Source organism: Gambusia affinis, linkage group LG20 (genome assembly GCF_019740435.1).
Source record: "Gambusia affinis linkage group LG20, SWU_Gaff_1.0, whole genome shotgun sequence".
In the NCBI taxonomy this organism is placed as follows: Eukaryota; Metazoa; Chordata; class Actinopteri; order Cyprinodontiformes; family Poeciliidae; genus Gambusia; species Gambusia affinis.
In genome coordinates, this window is record NC_057887.1 from 16382858 (window position 1) to 16396261 (window position 13404).

The 13404-nt window shown below is 37.6% G+C and overlaps 1 long non-coding RNA gene across 4 annotated transcripts in view; it reads left to right on the forward strand.

Moving 5' to 3' along the window:
* The window catches only part of LOC122822704, a 129767-nt gene that overhangs the window by 39843 nt on the left and 76520 nt on the right, over positions 1 to 13404 (forward strand). For 2 of the 4 annotated variants that reach the window (XR_006369200.1, XR_006369199.1), the window contains exons 3-4: positions 10936 to 11064; positions 11213 to 11903. The exons of the other annotated variants lie outside the window; for them this stretch is intronic. This is a non-coding gene — a long non-coding RNA (uncharacterized LOC122822704). Of the gene's footprint in view, positions 1 to 10935; positions 11065 to 11212; positions 11904 to 13404 lie in introns of those variants that run through there. 4 annotated transcript variants of the gene reach the window in all.

Genomic DNA, 13404 nt, shown 5'->3' on the forward strand with positions numbered 1-13404 from the left:
CAAAAAGAATTGTCATAATTTCATCATTTATTTAACAAGTATAAAGCTAACAGCATACTTTAAAACAAGATAGCACAGATTTGTCTGCTGCTTGAGGATATCACAACTAACATACTGCTAGTCATGAATACTAACATGATCTTTTTAGAGCTTTTTTGCAGTTTAAGCTAAAGAGCTATAATAATGTGTTCCCTTTTCTTTGAGTCAGATATGAATTTGATTATTTCTAGCTAAAACTCTATTGAATTTATGCAACTCACACCAGAAGTGGTTCATTCTTTTGAACACACTTTGTTTCTGAAAACATAAAAGTACACGTTCAATTAGTTTCTTTCGGCTTTAAGACTTAGGTTCTTAGGTTTGTTAAACATTTAATGGCAAAACAACAGGTAATTCATATTTTTGCAAAAGCTTTTTCCTAGAATCCATTTTTGTGCTCAACACAAATTCATATTTTGTCTCATGTCTGTTTTCCTTTCAGTCGTAAATGTTTTGCGTGTGAAAATAATGACCTTTCGATTTGAAGTCTCAGTCTTAAAAAGACTCATTGGCAGCAACAGGTGCTTCTCTTTTTTCTTGACGTTTTTAATCGGGGCTTGTATCCTCAAGATCAACCAACTGCCGAAAACTCAAAAAGGCTGGTGATTTCTCTCTTAAATCCAATTGAATTTGTAGGGGTGTACTTAGTTTTTGTGCTCCCCCCTGCCTCCCATGACTATATGTTGCTCAGAGCAGCACTTGCTATATTTATATCTCTGCATTTTAAATGAAAACGAGGTTGAGTGTCTTCAGGCGATCAGAATGAGCTATTACCATGATGATTGAAAAGCGAGGGAGCGAGTGAGCTGAAAAGACAAAGTAGAAGAGGCCTGACAAATGAAATCAAACTTCATAAGACCTGCCAGTGGTGTCAGTTGTTATCCATATCTCAAGTGCATTATGGTACTGCAACGCAGCGCACTGCCTTCTCATCTGTCGACTCGGATTCATCACACTCTTGACTGTTTCTTTTAAGTCACAAGTGTCAGTGTGAAGAGGAGTCTTAATTGACAACTGAGTGGCACGGACGTGGAGTGCAGCCTTTATTTTTGTGCCAAGACGGGTTGTGTTGTTTTGATGAGCTATTATTGGCAGAAGCCAGCAGCAGATAGCGGTCGGCCTGGAAATGGGAAGTGACATCAGACAGAGAGGAGCTTGTCATTGTCTTCGGGCGAGTTCAGCCTTGCTGTAAGTTAGGAACAGCCTGTTGAAATGTCACTCTGAGGAATTTCTTATCTCACGGTAGGGGAAATTTGGGTTGATTTTTGTGAAATTATTTAGACATCTGGCAGCTGGTTGTATTGCTGGCACAGTTTAAGGAAGATTTTGTTTTCTAGAGAATTATACTCCTGATGAATACATATGAGCCTCTGGCTGTGCAACTCAAAAATATTTTGTCAATTTTGTATTTATTTATTTTTTTACATCTGTCAAAACCCTCTGTTTGGATTTGGACTGAAACTGTTTACATAATATTTACTGTAGAAGGCCAGGCCATCCATTACTCTGTCCTTGTGTCTGTTGTTATGTGAAGCAAGCTGTTCAATGATCTGAAAACAGTTTCATTTAAAGGACTCGTGTCGTTGACGTCACAAGTGGACACTTCTGGTTCTGTGTCATGCATGTTTTAGACGCATTTCTCCTGTTACACACCTTAGTTCAAGAAGAACTAAGGTGTGTTCATGGAATATTTCATGACCAGGTTACCGTTGAACTTTGTTTCAGAAGTAGAAGAAGTTAATAAGATAGAAGAACATTATACTAAGAATGTATAATGTTGTACAACGTCTACTGGTCATACTCAAGGATACGTTATAGCCAGTTTTATTCTGTATTTTAGCAGGTGACTAAACTAAAACACATTTATGTATTGATAATAATGTAATTTATGCAATATTTATAGAAAATTATTCATTGTCATATTAAACAAGCTTACAGTTTCTGTAGATTTTCCTCAAGGATCAATATGAATGAGCTATGACCAGGACTAATTCAACCAAAATACATTTATGTTGTTGTTTCTTCTGTGTTTCCCACCCTTAGATTTGATACTAAAACCAAGGCCTACACTGTTCTTTCTAAAGTATTAAATACTATTGATCAAAGCAATTCTTTGGGTCTTGATAAAAGGTCTCCAAATGTATGAATTATTTTGCTAGAGGATTCGGTGTGTTGCCATTTAAATTACAATACAAGCTTAAAACGCCTTCATATCTTTTCCAAGGCTCAATTTTAACCTTCGTTTTAGTTTCAGTTTTAATAAAACCAATGGAATGTCAAAATAAATGTATATGTTGATGACAGTTTTATTTATTGAGCAGCACTCTCACTGAATGCTCCTTTGATGCAAAAATTTTCAGTCGTAGACCAGACTGAATTTCTGCGCAAATGTATTGGAAAAAAAAGATGGTGTATGTATAAACATACCTAAAGCTTAGGTACAAAATGGGTTTTGATTATTACATTAACAGTTTCTTAAAAGTTGTGACCTAATTAGATCTTTCATACATTTCAGCTGAGCAAATGTTGTTGTTTTTTTCCTTTTTAATCCAGAAAACTAATTTTAACCAGCTTTCAGTACGTCCGTAAAGTGTCTATAACACAGAGCTCCGTACAAGCGCTTCATAATCACAGCGTTCTCCTCTAATATTCTCTCACCCACTAAATAAATAGTTTTCGGGGCACTGCGTTTCACTGTACATTGATCACGAACACAGGACCCCAGGCAACAATGCACAGAAGAGAAATGTCTTCTCTATTTTCACTCATCTGAGACTCTGCGTACGCCTTAATAGACAGAATCAGAATGTCTGCTGTGGTGTTGCAGGCTTTATGAGACCATTACCGCTTTTTATTGTGTATCCCTGGACTAATGGCTTTCTATACTTCCTCTGATTTACTGCCTGTCAGCTTTGTGGCTGTCCATTAGAAAGGAAGGTTGACACCGAGCCAGCGCTTGAAGTGCCCACTGTTAAAAAGAAGGAAGTCATGTCTCACACATAGACGCCAGGATTTCTTTAAAACACTGTTTCAAAACATACTCCTGGCAGCTCATTTACCAGCTTGTCTTCTGCTTCAGTGGTGCTTTTATTGGGTCATTATGTGACATAAGTGACACATGTCTGCAGTAGGTAATATAAAAGTAAAAATCTGTCAAATACATTACATTTTATTAATGTGAAATTGGCTGCATTAAAGTTTTATTTTATGGATGTGAAGTTATACTGGACTTACGTTTGTTACTGGTCTTAAGCTCACCATTAAAAATTAATTTGCCAAAATGGCTTTATTTCAGCTTTGATTTTGTAATGTATTCATGGATGGCGTCCTGTTACCATAGCACTGCATGAATCACTAAATTAATGGTTACTGTTATTCACTTTTTTCTGAATGGTCCTTTGCTCATCTTAATGCTAATATAATTTTAATGCTCTTCAGTGAAATCTTTGACCCCAACACCATCAATGACCTATGGAATTAACTTTGGTTGGTCTGGTGGTTTTAACATCTGAGAAGTCTGAGTCTTAGAGTCAGTCTCTATTTAATATGCACCAAAGAAAGAAAACTACATTGGCATATTAGAGCTGTTCTTTAAATGCCAAGTACGACCCCCTCCTGTACAATTCTAGACTCCCTTTAAGATAGAACAATGTTTTATATTGAATGCAAAATCTGGTGATGCATTAATTTTCATAGGGATTTACAGAGACCTGAATTGGGCTCCATTCAACTTGATAGTCACAGACATGGATCCTTGAGGAAAACAAATCTTTAAGAGTCAAAAACTAAAAAAATCTATCTTAAACAAAAGATTTCTATTAGCGAACACACCACACCTAAGTGCTAAGATATTGCAACAACTTCCTTTGGTGTAGAAGTTGTTACTGAAGGAAGGACACATTTAAATTTGCACATTTCGGCATCATTAAGGGATTTTAAATTAGAGGAAGAGCAAAAGGACTATAAAAAAAACGTTTTAAAGGAAGTTATGTTCAATAGGGAGTAATGTGGTTATTAAATTAGGCTGCAACGTCACATGGCTAGTCTCTGTGAGTGCTGGTCATTTTACTCCTCCATTTTGCAATCTTGCAGTTTTGTTTTTTTAGGTACAAAGCAGAGCTGTGTGTGGCATGATGTCAATTTATACACACATAGAGGGTATCTTATCAAACTGGATCAGTACCAAATTGACCAGAACCCAACTTTAGTAAAACAGGAAGACCAAATGTATTACAGAAAGTATTTTTGTGATTTCAGCTTTCAGCCTCCATCTTCTATGGACGATACTTTGTTTGAAAATGTTGGTAACCTCTGTATTCTTCATAGGAAATATAAACAGGGGCTGGCAATATGGCTAATTTTCTTGATTAAAAAAATGAATGAAACCTAGTCTTCTCCTGCTCTCAAAGTGAAATTTTTTCCTTTAAGTTCCAGATTTTATTGAATGATGACGTGTTCAGAAATGATCAGTGCATTTCTAAATGTTTTCTTCTATAAGGCTTTTCTTTTGACAATATAAAAATAAAAAACAACTATTCTAAGTAAAATCCCTTAAAATAGTTGTCAATTAATTTTACATATGTATTTCAGGCCCATTGCATGCTTTTTGAGAAGTTTTGCTAAAACACACAATTTAGATTAAACACAAACTAACTGAAAAAATTTAACTACAGCTATTCTTTAGCGTTCTACCCTTTAACTTCCCTTAGTGGCTGCTGTTAGAGGTAAAACATTTACTCTAAGCTGCTCTACTGAAGCAGAACACGGTGTGAATGATGGAGGTCCAACAACACAGCGGCCAGCCAAGGAATCTGAGTGTGTGAAACAAAAGACACATCACACTGACATGATGTTCAGCAGGTCATGCCAGGGTGAAGCCAGAAATATGCAAAACTTCAGTCGTTCAACAACATGCAAAACCTCTCTCAGAACTGAGCTGGTGATGAACATGTTACCATCGGACTTCTTAAGAAATGGCTGAGTTTTGTTATTGCAAAAACAGCTGCAAGACCGGACCACCAGGGCTGCAAAACTGAAGCCTTTCAGTGTCAGCCCACCCTCCTCAGTACCTACCACACCTCTTTACCCCATCACATGAATCGCAGTCACTACCCTTCACTGCTTCTGTGACAAAAGACGCTTTGAGGTTGTGCTCTTCTTCTTTGTGCTCAGAACAGTCTGTGAACAGAGCTACTTAAGAAGAGGATGGCTTAGGAGGGGCTTCTTAAAGAAAGGATGTCCATCATAAAAGAAAGCAGCAGAAGAGATAGAATATTAACCTCAAATTCTCAAATTTTAGGGTGCAAAAATGTAAGGAACTGATTTTGGTCTTAAAATTTAAATTGTTAGACTCCTCTCATCAAGCTGTGCAACGGATTTCACTGATGATAATATGCCTGAGCCCTAAGCTGCACCTTTCTGGATTCATCGCCCCAAGAATCCTCTGTGGGGGTTTGAAACTTCAAACAGTTACTCATGAAAAAGTCAGGAGGTATCAGACATGTGTTCCCCCCCCTCTCCTTGCCCCCCTACTCTGCTGTCTTGCCAACACCAAAGGCCAGAATTGATTTTGTGTGAAGCAGGACCACCTCCACCCCCATCGGGGATCACCTGGCATCCATTGAGCCTGAACCTCTCATGCCTCACGGATAATAAGAAACGGTTTTCAAAGTAAATTTCAACATCGCTGTGCGTTTGCCTTCAGAACATCTGAATAAAGTTACATTGGTTAATTTTTTTTTGCTCTAATTCCACATGGATGATCCTTGTGCACGAGCTAATAAAGTGAGGTTTACGGATGATCCAGGAGAGATTAGTTGAGATAAGAACACTGTCCTGCACTCAGGATGCTTTACCATTGGTCTTGGTGTAAACAAAAAAAAAAAAAAATGCAGTATGAAGGGTCATGGAGGAGGCCAGGAGAGATAAAAGTCTGAGGTGGCTTTGTTGAACAGATATCCTTTTGTGATCCTCTTTAAATTGCACATTCCGTTGTGTTTGTCTTCATGTTTTCTTTCTGGTATGAGTGGAAAAATGGCAAAGGACAAGTTATGATTTTAAACATGTGGAAGTGACCCATACTGTGAGCTATTACTAAAATTAAGCTATTACTTAAATTTAAAACGTCACCTATCTAAAGTGACTTCTGTTTAAATAGGTCAGTCACTTTAAAGGGGGTGAATATTTATGCTCTCAATTATTGTCATTATTTTGTAGAAAACAGTTTTTACTTGAACACTAAAGCGTATTTTTGGAAAAATTTTGAAACAAGTAAAACATCTATTACTTTTTATGTGCACTGTATGACTGACAAGTTTATTTTTCTAATGTCTTATTTGGGTCATGATTTTGCACTAGATAGGAAAAAAAACATTCATATGTACAGTGTCAGCAGTTTTCTTTCTTTTTTTTTAATTGACAGTAACGCACGCAAAACATACCTTGAACATCTTTCCAAACCAAGAAGAAAGTGCTATTTGCTGACTTCCTATAACAGATGCTGGTGCCCGTCTCAGGGAAGTGAAATGTCCTGGATCTGGTGGCACTGCCATATAACTGCTGTATAAATAGATTCTTGTGACAGCACCATTCATCTCTGGACATAAACACATCAACATTAAAAGACAGCTCACCAAGACCTCTGCGCTTGTTAGGGCAAGATCAGCAGTCCAGATGCCCAAGATGTAAACTTGTGAGGGGAAGATTAATCTATCTTTCATTCCTGCATTTGACAGTAGTTGTAAATCTGATTTAGCCGTTGAGCAGAGGGCCATGAAGCAGGGCAGTTGGACATTAAGATTTCAAAGAGTGATATCAGGAAATCTAACTCGTGACACCCGGCCTGCTGCAAAAAGGTCAAAAGTTCTTGGATTTGGTGCTGTGAATCTGTTCATCTCATTTTTGTGTTATTTTCAAAATGGTGATGATCATGTGATCAGGATAGGACAGGCGGTGTGCACAGAGCGTCAAAGGAGCTATTTAGCGGTGGATGGATGGGAACAGGAGATCTGAGGTGGTCACATCCTGTGACCATCTGCACGGCAGTCATGCTAGTCATTCCGATTGCACACAGATGCTCAGACATACCATGACACACCACACAGATATTTGAAGGCGTGACAATAAGGGTAATGCCATAGTTCACGGAATGTCAACTGGATTCTGACAATCTTGTTTTTCATTTATTCATAAGTTGCTAAATGTTTTTTTTTTTTTTAAGTAGGCATGGTGATTTTAAGCTACTTTAAATTGTATTAATGGTCAAAAAATCAACCAGATTCATAATCCATGAAAATCATTTAGGGTGAATCTGTGACCTCACACTGTGTTGTCTAATTGTCAAAACAACTCCAAAGTACATAGTGTTATTGTCTTCTATCCATTCATATGTTCATCCATCCACTGACCCGTTCATCCATGCAATGGCTATACTTGATTATTATTTATTAATTAAAGAAAATACAACTAAATCCCAAGAGAATTCCAAAGTGGCTGCTTTTATTTATCTCTTTTGCTTAAACCAAAATTACACCAAACTGTGACTGTAAAACTCAGGTACAGTACAGACCAAAAGTTTGGACATTTGGAATTGAATTAAATTACTGTACATACTGAATTACAATTTTTACAAGCGGAAGTGGTAATGGTCAACCAACTGACAGCCACATGACTGAAACATCAGGAAGATGGAGAAATACCGATGGCTCAGGGAGGAGCTGGAGAAAGCTTGACAGGGGAAGGCAGCTACAGTGCCTGTGGTCATTGGAGCACTTGGGCCAGTGACGCCCAAACTGGAGAAGTTACTTCTACATCTACCTTAAACAAGGGATTGAGGCTCTCAGTTAACATAGTTTCATTCTTCACAAAGGTTTTCATTAAATTTTATTTCAGTGGATATGATAACTTGAATATTTTGTGTTTAATTTTGTAGTAACTCTAAGATGATAAAGTTTAATACTCTACTCACAAGATTGAAAATTAAGACAGCCCTATCTGAATAAAAGCCTTCCTCTCTTCTCCCTCTCCTCCCTTTGCACATAGTCAAGGAGAGCATGACTTTGTAGGTTTCTTCTTCTTCCACCTACAAAATCCACTTTTTTAACTGGTTTCTGGTTGTTGCATCCCTGAATTTAAAGTTTTTAAGTGTGTTTTTTCCTGGGTTTAGAGAACTGTTTTTGGTGGGTGAGGAGATATCTGGTCTCTTTACCTGTTTACTTCCTTAACTTTTTTTTCTACAAGAAAGCTATACATTATTTTTCTAGAACAAAACACAATGACAGACTTCAAAATGGTGGTGGACACTGACCTCATCCTTGTGGATATGAAAGTGCATTGAGAGTGTGTCTCCAAGTGCTTTTTGTTTTTGGATGAGATAAGAAATTACAGGTCATTTTAAAAAATAATAGAAAGGCCAATTTTGATTGCCTATATAGTATAAATGCCTACATTGCATACCTTTGAGATTTTCAGGTTTTCTTGCTCTAAACTGCTTTAAAAAAAACAAAAAAAGAAAAACTACCACTCAGTTCACAACTGGGACTCTTCTCCCCCCCGTCCAATTTCTAATAAACTCTTAATCAAGCAAATGTCAGTGGTCTCCTCTCCCCATATAACATTCATACAGGACAAAGTAAGTCATAATAACATACTGCCGACTTAAAGAAACCTAATTAAACTAATGATGGCGTCGATTACTCCACTGGTGTGGTTTTGGCTGCTCGGGTGCATTTTTAATTTTTATTTTATTTTTTTTTCCCTGAGTCGTTGCTCGGAGGACAGTGAGGATTTTGACATGTCAGAATGTGCGGGGCCAGAAGGAGGATTAATGGCCGCCTGCCTGTACCCAAGGTCCTTCGGCGGTAATTGCAAGCAGAATCTGACTCTATGATCTCAGCAGTGGTATGTGACATGCCAAAACAGCCTGCCTTTGACAGATTGCCTTTCTGCAGTAATAACTTAAGCACGCTCGTTCTCTCAAATTAGACATTCCCTGCTTCCCACAGCACTAAATGGGAGCAACGAGTTATTTGCACCCTGTCTGAATATATCTTCAGTGGAATGAATGATTTTACTTTAAGCCACTTTTAAGATTCCACAGTTTCACCATTGACAAGATCACAAGAATCGAACAAAATTCAGTAAATACAAATCAAATTAAATGAAATCCTCTTTTTATGTACTTTCTAGTATAAACTAAATGGCTTATACACCTAAAATGTTTTTAGGTGTTCCACAGTCTTCGCCTGCATAAATCCCAGTGTGGGTCTCTGTCTGCCTCTCTCTCTCTTTTTCATTCTCTCCGTTGATAGTTTGTGTCCAGCCTCAGGACAGAGGGACTCCTATGAGCCACTCTGTGGTGGGTTGTGTTCTCTGGAGCAGTTAAAAGCCTGGCAGCCCCACCTCATGACTGTCCAAACACAGTCGACTCTAGGCATCCACATCAAACAGGCCTCTCTTACGAAGCTTGTTGGAAAGTTAGCCACAGGGGTGCTGAGGTTATTTATTTAGTTTCCACATATAAAAATGCGACTGGTCTCAGATTCTTTAGACTTTCTTTTCCCTCTTTTTCTGCTTTCTCATTAATGTTAGTAATTAATGGGACAAAGCGGCGTTTGAGGAGCAGTTTACACGCTGCGACTGGATCTGCTCAGCACTGCTGGATCGAGTCAAAAGCAAGATTCAGGGAGCGTAACTAGAAAAGACAAGTTAATGAAAGATTCTTTCAGTCCTCTCAGCAGCGCCGCGCACGGCCGACATGTCAGAGCAAAATTAACTTTCACGGACTATGTGTGCTTTAGAGCGCATGCACTGGCATCACTAATTCACCCCATCCTGAGAGATCCTTCGACATTGACGCTTGAGAGTAGATGCTATGTCAAAATGTAAATAAACTCTGGAGGAGCTTTGGCTCAGTGTGGGATGAAATTTATAGTTTTGGCATTTACTCTGCAGTCATCATTCATCCCCCTGTCGAGAGGAGAGGCCTTGATCAGCAGAGCCTCCGTTGGCCCTCAGATGACCCCACAGGCTATCTGACCAGCTGTGGTTCAGATGCCTCAGTCTCAGATGTTCACATTTTTGTAAGACTGTTAACCCTCTCTCCAAAACACTCTCAGACAGGAAAAACCCTTTTCTAAATTGGATGAAGCAGTTTTATAATTTTGAAATAAGATACTCTTGCTCTTTAGCTGTGTTAGGTAATTTGAAAACCTTCTCTTAGAGTGGAGAGCACTGAAAAAGACCAAACTGTTGTCTAATGCAATCCTACGCAAATGTATCTCTACCTCTTCAACTTTTTGACTTTAGATATTCTAGTTTTAAAAAGTTTTAACAACAAAATAGTCTCTAGAGTGCATTTGTATTTGTCACTTTTTACTGAAAATAGTCTTTTGGGAAGATCTGTTAGAGCTTTTTTACCAGTATCAAAAATCAAAAGTCTGTCAGAATGGATGGGAAGCATCTCTGAACATTAGTTTTCAAGTCTTCACTTATATTTTCAATTCAGCATATGTGTAGACTTTGACTGGACTGTTGTAACACATTAGTTGCTTCTATTTAAACCATTCCATTGTATTTCTGGCTGTATGTTTAGGGTTGCTGTCCTGCTGGAAAGTGATCCTGTGATCTAGTCAAAAGTCTTTTGCAGCCTCTATTAGAAGAGGCAAAAATGTTGAAAACCATGTATATTTTAATGTCATGCAATGCAACAAAATGTAAACATGTTCAAAGAGTATAAATAGTTTTGCAAGAACTGTGATGAAGCATTGCCATTTATCTTAATGCTAACTACTAAAGGCATCAGTCACAACTATCCAGCTCGCATCAGCACATGGCCACTCACTTCAGGAGGCTTGAGTTCATGTGGAAAAACTAAGCACATGCTTTGTTTTTTCTCAGCACCATGAAACAAGTGATTGTGTTTGCTGACTACCTGCCGAAACGCATCACTGGCAAGAGGAAAGCTAGACACTTTCTCACTTCATCCGAAAGAACAAAGCCCCTCAGTGCTTTTCCTCCTTTTAACAGGTGAGTGCTCCAGCTATTAATTTGTGCAGGGCCACCTGCTTTAATTGGTCTTAATCTGAAGCGAGCGGCTTTGATCCCTCTGACAGTTTGACTGCATTAGCACGAGTGTGGAGGCTAATCCCATGCGTCGCTCGTTCTTTTTTCTCAGCCAGAGGCCTGTCCAATGATAATATGTCAGCTGAGGGATAAGCCCTCATCAAACAGCCAGGTCTAAGCTGCTGGAAAGCAGGGAGCTGAGGGGCCACCTGCATGCTTCGCTTCAGACAGAGATACAGACATAAAAAGCCACGGTTTTTCAAGGCTGTAACAGTTAGTGTCCTCTACTTAAACTTGTTTTTGTGTTTCGGTATCTTATGTCCTGTGACCTCACACTTCTTGATTCAAGATTAACACTATTACATGGTCCTCTGACCTCGAGTGAAGCCTGGCTGCTACAATGACTTCTTTATTTCCACCATCTGACCGCTGATCACACATACCCCACACACATGATCCACATGTCCAAAAGGCAGGGGCTTTATCTGTCTTCTGTCATTTTATTAACAAGTAACAAGCATGTGAAGTGTTTGTCCTGAACTCCATCTGAACTCCCATGAATTATGATATCCATCTCACAGTCAACACTATCTGCTTTCAGCAGAGGAATAAAGCGATAGTGTTAGAAAAGAGAAAAACAGCAGCTCTTATGCTTACCCAGTGATTATATCACACATCATGGTGGTTTTACTTATCATTACTGGCAGATTTGAACTTCAGTGGATCTTTTTTATGCTTTGTGTTGAAGGGATGTTAAATTGGACTTTTATGGAGGGGAGTTGCATATGAAAAAAAAGCTCAAAGGAAAGCTAATGGTTTCAAAAACATTGTTTTTTGTTCTTTTTTTATCCCTTTTAATTAGAGGGCAAAAACTGTGGCATTTCCTGTCATTGTTTGGATGACAATATGTTTTTGGTTTCAAATAAAAATTAAATGAAAAGAAAAACACACACTGCAGGACTGGTGTGTCTAGCTCTGAATGTGTTACAATAAACTATAAAAATTAGGTTTCACACACAGCTTTCAATCAGGAAGAAAGGAAGGACATGTGAGAGGGAAGGACATAGAAAGGAAGGGGTAAGAAAAGTAGCCTTTGACTGTTCCAAATTTCTATCCATCACTAAGTAATGTTTTAACATAAGTTACATATTTGGCCATATAGATATAACTGTAATAGATGCTGTAAGAGAGAGAAATATCAGAGTAAGAGACAGAATGAGTGGAAAGTACTAAATATGTTTGACCCCACAAATAAACATTCTTCTCCTAATTCATGGCTTTTTTCATTGCATATCAAACTCTGCTCCTTAATTGGAATGGTACCAGTAAAAGTGACATTTCACATTTACCTTACTTGAATGACCGGTTCTCTTAATTATATTTATACAGCAGGAGCACAGAAAGTGATGGATTAATTTTTATTCAGAATTATAATCATTTTATTTTAATTTAAAAATAAAGTTCCAGTTACTTTTACTTTGTATGAATTGTTAGAGGTAAGAAACAAATAATTACCTTTATGATTTATTACAAAAAATTTTCTGCACTATTTTTTTCCTCCATTGAAAAAACTTTATGTATTTAAGTAGTCTCAAGTAGTCATTTCCGGATTTAACGTATTCAGGTCCTAATCTTGCTTTGTTAGGCAAAAGGGCCATAAGAAATAAATTGTTCATAATCAATCCTTTTGTTAATTCATTACTTTCTCACTATATGAAAGCTAAAATATATAAAATATGATTCTTCATTCCATTTTTTTCCAAATGAATTTGTAAGGTTGCACATGACCTTATCTCTGTAAGCATTTGGAAAAAGTAGTGCTATTTTTTTTACCCTCTGTCGAATCTTGATTATCTTGTGACATCTCCACTTTATCTTATGATCGCTTCAAGGGTGGACAAACTGCTCTCAGGGTTTTAATTTTATTCCAAAAAGTCTTTGATCTACAACTGAAGATGTTTGGTTGAAATATCAGTTCTAACAACGATACTTTGAACTGCAGATTTTTTCAGCCCTCCAGCTCAACAAACCACCAAAGGCTCTTCTGTCAGACACAAATGAATCCATTGGAAGAAATATCTTGTTAACTTGCAATAATCCTGAAGTCAGTCTGCTGCAAAAATCAAAGAATGCAAATACAAGCTTAAACCACATTAGAGAATAAAAACATGAAAATAACATACAGCTAGTTTAAACATATGTATATATTAAATCTATACATAGCCATGATTTAATATGTCAAACCAAGCAAATGCCCTTTGCTCAATTGTAGACAAAAGCTATGTAAATAAGTAAATAAATGCT